General features: G+C 43.2%; 1 long non-coding RNA gene across 1 annotated transcript; it reads right to left on the bottom strand.

Annotated features, from left to right (window-relative positions):
• Positions 1–682: 682 nt before the first annotated feature.
• On the bottom strand, positions 683–8706 carry LOC146200286 (uncharacterized). The gene is made up of 4 exons (XR_014704671.1): positions 8577–8706; positions 4735–4796; positions 4513–4602; positions 683–712 (listed from the first exon to the last, which is right to left on the bottom strand). It is a non-coding gene; the product is annotated as an uncharacterized LOC146200286 (long non-coding RNA).
• Positions 8707–9316: the final 610 nt, after the last annotated feature.

A 9316-nucleotide genomic window follows, 5' to 3' on the forward strand; every position in this document is an offset into this window, starting at 1 on the left:
TATCTGTGCTTCTGTGCACTTACGGGCGCATATCAGCTCAGCGCTTCCGGCTCAAGATCTTCAAAAACCCAACGGATGCCATATATTCACTACGCCTCCACAGCGGTAGCATCCAGTGCAATTCGACAGTCGCCAACTGCACTATTTGAAAGCTAGTACCTAGGTTCGTATGATTAGGTACAATAGAAGGGAAAAGTACCAGCACTTCCGTATACAAAAAAAAATTAGCTCTGGTTTAGCTTGTGGTCAAACCTAGAGTTACGCGAGAGCTATCCGCATGGCTACTTTTAGGTTCTGCTTGAAAGTAAAGACATGCGTTATGCACATGGTAGTTTACTCTATGGTTCCAGCTTTATCTATGCCATAGGGGGCAGTTTTGAGCATTAAAGTGCGATGAGGTGAAAGCCTCTATCGTGTGGTGGTCCGAAGCCTTCTACTATGGCACCTCTTTCTATCTGTTTTCACTCCCACCCTCCTGATGACGCGATAGCGTAAGCTACCAGCCAAAATATAGAGCCCGCTTTAACCGAGCCGTATGACCGTGCCTGCGCGCAGTGTGAAGCTTTCGCCCTGCCTGTTGCCACGCTAGTGCGGAAAAAAGCGATCATTTCTTTGACAGGCGGTAGTTGGCAGCTGGCATGGTCAACGCTGGCTGGTCAGCGGTTCACCTCATGTAACGAAACTAGATGTCCTGGTAGACTTGAACGAACACCTAGATTCGCGCAAATCCACTTATATGGAAGGCTATGAATTTGATACCGAAATTCTGCAACGCTGCGAGGCTTCTAACGGTTGACTCCAATTCCGCCTATTTAGAACGACAATGCGTTTACCTGCGGGCACTGATGCTTTCATTTGAAATCAATTACATTCGCCTTATTGTATCACTGTTCTTCAAAACCTCAATCAAGGAAATGCTGAATCATTGGAGCTAAAAATTGCAGCCGTCCGGTAATTTCTTAAAGTTCGTGTTCCCGATTTAAGGGAATGAAAAAGAAACAAAATTATACTTTCAAGCCGCTACTTTATCAGTATGAAACGGCAGCGTTCATAGCTCCCACAAGAAACTCTCTATGAGGAACCTCGTTCACTCTTCCTGAATGCTTTGAACTAAATTAAAAGAACGACATCTTCCAGCATTTATCTCCCCAAAATTGGTCAGTTTGTCATAAATATCAAGCGCTTAAGAAGTGGTACATTATATTTTTAAATTTTAATAGTAAATATATAACTGCGTGTATCTTTTAATCCGTTGCAGGGGTTATCAAACTTTCTTGTCCCATGGAACACCAACAGCCATCAGCATGTACCAAGGAACTCCTACCCCACACAAGTTTTATAAGGATTCATGTTTATTGGGTTTGGCAACAAGCCTTTCATAAAATGGCTAACACCAGCGCCTTGAATCTGCGGTTATGGCACTCTACTGCCGAAACCAAGGATGCGAGATCGAATAACCGGCGTGGCGGCGCTGCTTCCATGGAGGTGAAAAGCAAGACGCCTTTGTTCTGTGCGATGCGAATGCACGTCAAATAACCTCAGGTGGTCAAACTTTCCAGAGCCGTTTATTGCGGCGTCTCCCATAGCATACTAACGTTTAACCTCATAAACCAAACAAAATCATTAAATGCCCACTTGACACTCAATCTCAGACGTCTAAATCTAAAACAAGTAAGCAGAAAACTAGCCTCAATGTTAACGACAAAAACATGACTCGTTCCGCTGGAATGCGCACGGAATCACGTAACGGCTCGGCCGGCTATCCATGATTATCTGCCGCTCCTTCTTTGGCGGCAGCGCCATTGGGCTTATTCTTCTTTGGCACATCTTAGCTTTTCGACAAAACCTGTCTACATGTTTGTCTTCCTAGGTTGGCTAACTCCACATGGGAGAACATGCTTTCTGTCAGCCCACTGACGAGTACACGAGCCCCAACGTGGATTAGCGTACGTCCTATGCCCCCTTAACACATATTCATCATATTGATAAGCTAATTTGGCAAGTTAGCGTGCTCTTCAGACAATCCGGCGGCGCCCAGCATTTTGGCACGATGCTGTAAGATCTCGGAGACGGATGGTGTTTCTGCTGAAGGCGCGAAGCTTAGGAACGAGCTGGAGTAGGTGGACACATTAACTTTGCTTTTAGCGAAAAAGATACTATGTCCGGTCCGCACGCGTAGCAAGAACTGGTCCAGGCGAGGTTGGGGTAGGCGCGGGGGTGGGGGGGTTATGGCTGTGCTTTCTGCGGGAGTTCGTGGAACGCATAGTAGCGGCTCACGGAACACTTCGGTTTTCGCGGACCCCCCATTGAGAGCGCCCGTTCTGTAGAATCGCTGAAGGCTTTAGAATGAGAAAGCGTCAGAAATTTGATTTAGTATTTGCTGAATTTATCTACATTTTATCTCATGCAATATACAAATCTTTCTCAGTGTCTTGCCAGGTTTAAGGTATTAAATGGCCCAACGCTGGCCTTTCTTGTAGGTCAGATGGAGCAATAAAGCAACCTCGTGCGTCCACATTTTGCACCTGGCAGGCTTTCAAGGAGCATTTCGTAACATTTTACATGTATTATAGCGCAAAACAAAGTTACACATTGCACACATGACATCGATTACTACGCCATGTCAAATGTACGTACGTGAATGCAGTACTGAGAAATATTCTGAAGGTTTCTCCATCAAAGCGGCGACCTAATAAATTTTACAGAATGAGGACTTCAGCTTCTTCTATATTTCTTCTTCTACACAATGAATACTATTTAGCACGTTACGTTTACGAAGTGCTCTGTATTTTTGGGGTGATTTTTTATAAATCAAGGTGCCATTTTTTTTTTATTTCAATCACAGTTGTCCCTTTCGTGATCCTCTTTTTATTTAGTACGAATTCTATGCGGTGTACAGAAAGAACTTGCTAATGTAGAGCTACAAATAAACATTTAAAATGAGCCGACACTGTGGAAAGTGTGATCGTCGAGCGTTAGCTCTTGAATTTTATTTAATCTTTTTCGTTGTTACATAAACTTATTTAGCCATTCTGTAACTAATTCTGTACTGCATGCTTCGGAATGTACACGCAACGTTATTTGCGATGTGCAATTAGCTTCATCTAGCAAGTAGATTCTGCACTGGTCTGGCATGTCAACCTCGTTCGTGTTTAGATCACATGGTTAGACATCCACCTTGGCTATATCCGATATATTCCTTCATCATATATGAATTGGCTGCAAGCCAACTTTAGGCAGCAACGGAGCGCAATACGAAGAATCGTTTATCTCTAATGGAACGTCGAGAGATTAACGGTTCTGCCGTATTGGCCGTTTCAATATCCCCGAGAAGCATGGTTTGGGAGGGCAAAAGTCGCCGGTGCGAATCGTTCGCGTAGACTAGACTCCGACTTATCGCGATTTTGTGCGGCCTGGCCAAGCGAATCGTTTCGCACCGTCACGAGCCTTCAGCGCCAAACGGGTGGCCACAACCTTTATACAAATAGTGTTACTAAGGCGTATACTATCTATGCCTGCCTGACTAGGCTGTATATAGCGACACAAAAGTATTGGTCTGAACTGAGCCGCTCGTGGAATCGGGGCAACGAACCCGTTCTTTCTATGCAAATGACGTTTAGTCACGTGATGTGGCTCCGATTTGGTCACGTGGTATGGAACCCCCTTGTCCGCGTGGGGTAGCGACACAAAAGTATTGGTCTCAACTGAGCCGCTCGTGAATCGGGGCAACGAACCCGTTCTTTCTATGCAAATGACGCTGTTTTTATGCGACGACCACGCTCGGCTGACATTTTGAAACTATTGCTCATATAACCTAGGAAACTGGAATACGCGACCTTGATACCGTAACTATTAGTGCTAACGGTCTAAAGGAAGATCTGAAGTTGCGACGTCTCAGTTCATCATGCCAGTACACGGGGCTGAAAAGGTAAACTTTTGCAGACCGTATACCCTAACTTTATATTTATTTTGTTTTTAAATTTATTCAGTATATTTACATTCATGTTAGGATATAATATGTATGAACAATTGAATATTTATGAGAGTATTTTATGAAAATTGACGATGATTTTCTTAGTTAGCATCAAAGTTTTCTTTCTTAACATTCTTGTATTTCAGCCGATATTGGAGCGGTGTGGAGTAAAAGCGAAGTAGCCTAGGGCTGAAAATTCTGCTTAGAATGATGCATATCACTGACAAAATACAGGTGTAAGAGCGAGACATTTCTTCTTTAAGAGTCGTTGCCCACTTACTCTCGAGGCAGGGCGAAACATCAATAATAAACGGATTTTGTGGAATGCTGCTCACATATTTTCTCATTAGGGAATACTCGGTGTTAATTTACAGTATTTCAAATTCATTTTCTGAATACCTGTATAAACTTAATTTTCAGTCAGGCTCACGTACTCATGTTAAAAACAACATGTATTGCGTTTCGGGAAGGCTCAGAGTTTTACAAGAATTTACCAAAGAAAGAAGCTATCTCCCTAACAAACAAAATAGTTTACTTACAAAGTCGACGTTCGTTTCACACAGGTTCTTAAGAGTTTTAACAATGTTGCCACCGTGCTCGGTTATGTACTCCTTCACCTCCGTCTTGATCTGCAGAAAAATATATTCATTTTGAAAACTTAGACACCTGTCAAGGCATACAGATGTATCCTGCATATTGTGTCCTCATTGGGTTTCTTTATGTTCTGGTGCAGCAAAAGGTCGACTAATTATGAAAATTACCTTGGAACTAACGTGGTCTCCCATGCAGTTCACGACTGCCGAAACCTGGTCGTCGCTCAAGGCTGGAAAGCAAAAAATGATGCATGTTATATTTTTGCTAGACGACATTGTGTAATGTCACCACTGTACTGCGATGAGTTGCGTGCAGCTATGACTTATTTACTGGTGCGACTCAGAGCAGCCAGTGTGTGTGTGTAAAACGCTCCGCCGACATGACACAAAATGACCTGCACTAAATAAGATTTAAGCTCAAAAATACAATACAGTGTGTGCTTGATACAAGATGTCTGGGAGTCCGTGACAAATCGGAAGTGTCATACTGATGGCAAATAAATTCGAGTTTCTCTTGGCAATGCCTATAAACACGAGCATTTAAGACCAGTCGATAAATTGTCTGCAAATGACCAGGAATACTTTAACATCCACGCAAATAGATGCCTGCCTTGTAAGACGAATGGCTATATGAAGATGCAAGTCACCAATGCGCTCGCTTAAAACAATGTTTGTTTCCCTGAAATAAGCGAGGAAAGAAGCAGGGTTGAGCAGGGTTTCAAACGTTCGAATGCATATAGGTGTCTCCAGTATTAACATTACAGGGATGCAGGAAGCAGATGTTTTATTTCGTGAACCTGTTTTGCACGTTGAATGATCGCAGCCACAAAAATGACATCTTTTTACAAAATGTTCTCAAATGCCTATTTGTAGTGCAGTCGTGCCCTTAATCGGAGGGCCTGTAGAATGGTGCTCACGAATATTATCAACCTTTGTGCACGAAAGAAAAGGCGCCAACACGGTGCATATGTCTTTCAATTGTTTCTGGTATTATGTACCGCAACACTATGTACTAGGATAACCAAATGAGTTTAGGAGTTTCAATGTACTTATTGCCATCATAAATTATGAAGTGTTCGGGAACTTTATCGGAACTGCGCACAATTCTTGTCTGCTGTTGTTCCTTTTGTAGCGTAGTAACTCTTACAGCGGTACTAGCCTGCTTTGGCCCCATATGATGAAAAACCAAAACCGTCTGCGACGAGTCTGAAGGCGAAAAAGACGCGAACGCTGATTTTCTGGCGAAGGGTAGCAGTGAAATTATCTGGCATCTTTGCGAAAACACGCCACGCTTGCCAGGGCGCTTTCGAACCATGACGCTTTCCTCTAGCGACGCCAGATGGTGCCACAGCTGCATTTTGCCGTAAACATGGCATTTGCGTCTTTTACTCCGCAATCTCGACGCAGATTATAATGGTTTTCTATCATAAGCTGCCAAACCAGGTAAACACCATGGTCAAACTTATCTCGTAACAAAAGGCTGAACAACACAAGCTTTAGTCGTGGTTTAAGCGCAAATGAGCATGCGGTGGAGGCGGGAAAATGTTTGAAAACGATTGCAATAAAGTTAAAGGTGATTACGAAAACTATAAAACGTGCAAAAGCAAAAGCTTCCTATCAATCGTTACCGCAAAGCAAACATTTTTAGGTTGCATTTATTAGGTCTTGAAGATACGGGTGATCGAAAATAATGCCCTTCCTCTCCCCACCTGAACTGAGCCCGCGCTGACATGCAAGGAAAAAAAATGAAGTAAACAAGTCGCAACGGCGAACCAATACGCCCCGTTCTTCCCACGAAATTTGTGAGCGCTCAATGAGCGAGCGTCCCTATGCAAGCCCATGTGACGTCACGTTCGAAGTTTGGACACGGCACACACGTGTATGTGTCGCCCCAATAGGTCTTGAGCGGTAGGCAGGAGCACTTTTCCACGCATAATTGTAAATTATACGCTCTAAACAAAGCTTTCAATTTCACACGGAAAATCACAAGGACCACCTCTATATATTTCTCGCATTAGAATATTACCGCAAAGAGCCATTCAAGTGCACTGTAAGCATCGTGATCCCGTATTGGACGCTAATACTGCTCTTTAAGAATAATATAAAAGCACCAAACGAGTAAAGACCGTTCTTCTGGTGATTATTTAGAGAATTCCCCAATGTGCTGTATAATCGAAAGAAGATCATCTTGGAAAAAAGCAGCGCGAAAAATGGGGCGAAGTAAGAGAGACACACACGGGTGCTCTCTTCCTTCCCAGCAAAACACCTTGATGCGTAGCAATAAGGACTAATTAGTCATTGACATCCAATCAAGCGCTTCGCTATGGTTAGAAATGAAAGCTATGCAGCTTTCTCAGAAACTTCGTAATTAAAGAAAAACTCATCTAGCTCCGAATTTGATCTGCGGGGCAGGACGAACCTTTCTTAATATCTACAAAGGTCCTGAGAAAGCTGTATAGCTTTCTTTTTGAAGGCATATGGTAGCGCTTGAGCAAATGTTAATGATGAATTACTCCTTATTACAAAGCTGTCTTATATTTGTAAACCTTTATTTATCTTAGAATACTTGCTGGATGGGTTGTACTTATGAATGACATTTATTTCTTTTTCTACGTGGCGATAGAATGCTCGTGTAAAGCCGAGCATTAACATGTACAATTGCTCCTACCGTCACCCTGAAAAAAGGAGCCTGTGATTTTATATTTCTTTTCTAGCCGTTGAATGGCGTAGTGAAGGCCTCGCACGCTTGTGGTGTTATTTCTAATTACTTTACTTCCCGTTCTCAAGCATCATGTTTTGGCCTCACTTATGGCGTCAGGAAACCTAGCTACGATGCCTCAAGCAAATCCTTCTCGGAGGAGCACAGTCTCTCTCATCTCCTGTAGTTCTGAACTATGCGGATCCTAATATTCCTTTGTAAAAGACGCACGCAACAAGTACTGTACCTGTTTTGCGCTCGTCATCCCCCTTTTTTGAGATTTGTCGCTGAGTGACGCTAAGAAAGCGACAGTCGTGTCTGTACAACCGCTTGAACATTGCATATTTACTGTCACAGCGGGAGGTCGGATTGCATCCCTTACTGTATAGAAATATTTTACCCTTCCTCTGGACACGCTACGGCTTTTATCGTCGTTATGACTCTGCACAATGACTTTACACAAAGAACGAAGTATAGCTAATGGATAACAGTTTTTTGGCATTATGATCAACGCGAAAAGTACCAAACATGCCGTCAAACTTAAAGTGTTCCAAAATCCCTCATTACCCAACATAACTGGTCAACTCGTTAAATTCTGTTCGCCTAAAGCCATATCTTTTCATGTTCATTAGGACCTTTCTTGTTCAAGAGAACACTCGAGGAAGCAATGATGGCTGGACAAGCATCGGATAGTAATTCTCGTTTAAAAGCAGTCGCGGCCGAGGTTAAGTACAGTCCGCGTACAGCATCTATAGCAACAGTATAGAAAATGTACGCAACCAGGGAAAAGCACCTTTCCATTTTATTTGATTGCATACAAAATATTGCTTCTTTAGTAGTAGCTGATCTTTGTGCGTCCACAGACTTCCCCTGTTTCAGAGGTGATTTTATTAATTTATTGCCAGTTTTTTTGCATTCTATGTAATCCATATGAAATACTACATTTCTCGCCCGACATCCTAATGATTTTTCCGAAGAGGTCAGGTGAGGTTTTTTATGAGAGAAATTGCAGGCCGAATCGACTGAACTGTATTCTTGGTATTTCAGATGTTCTCAAGCTAAGAAACTAGCTATTTTATGAAGGCTTCTTAAATATTGATGTCGCGAATAATAAAGACAAATGGTACGCGCCGCAGAGCAAAGTCATTCATTAATTCTCCGGGGCAGTTGCTCATACATTTCTACCATGTGCCGGAGCACACTTAAAAATTGATTCGGAGTTTCTTCGGCAAGCACAAGGCCGGTAAGACGAAATCTAAGAGCAGGATTGAATTGCAGCAGCAGCAGAAATAAATTAAAAAATTGCGCTTACCGCAGAGCTCATTGACACCCTTGGCTGCGAAGGCATCTACGATGAGCAGTGCACACACAAGCAGAATCTTCATTTTGGACGAGCACAATTCTGCAACGAAGCGAGAAAGACGAAGGACTGCAGGAGCTAGGTGAATAAAGAGCGCTTCGTTGCGCCAGCTTTTATATCTGCATGTTCCGTAGCCAACTGGCCTTGGCTAGAACAAAAACGCCCTGCCCGACCACAACGCCTACCCTCAGTATTATTTCGCAATATTTTGTAATATTGAGCCAGCCGTGCGTCATCCCGCTAAAATGTCAACGCTCGTAAATCCATGTGTTAAAAATGCTAGACCGAAGGCGCAACTGAACACGACTACTTTACTCTTTCCGCGCGAGCTAGTGTGCTGTTTAAGAGAGACGTTTCGCGTAGCCACTGCAACTATAGTTGTTTTTCGTCATAGCCCATTTCACTCGTCCATCCAGACTCTTTTGCTTTTGTGAGCCTCTTGTTCCACCTTTTTACTTCCGTCTCATTCCTCCTGATAGGCGGATACAGCATGTGAACATTCCTTGCGAGTTGCACATCTGAACGCCCCCCTCCGCCAAACCCGCCCCTCGACACTGGCACTCTGGTGCATGTAATTTCGCATGCTGCATTAGGCAAGAGAATTAGACATCGCTGCTCCCCGCCTTCCATTACGCACTATATTTGTAATGCGTGCGCTGGAAAGAATTTATTTCGGTTCCCTAAGCGCTTAC

This window comes from Amblyomma maculatum, chromosome 2, assembly GCF_055883805.1.
Source record: "Amblyomma maculatum isolate TAMU_Amacu chromosome 2, ASM5588380v1, whole genome shotgun sequence".
NCBI classification, from domain to species: Eukaryota; Metazoa; Arthropoda; class Arachnida; order Ixodida; family Ixodidae; genus Amblyomma; species Amblyomma maculatum.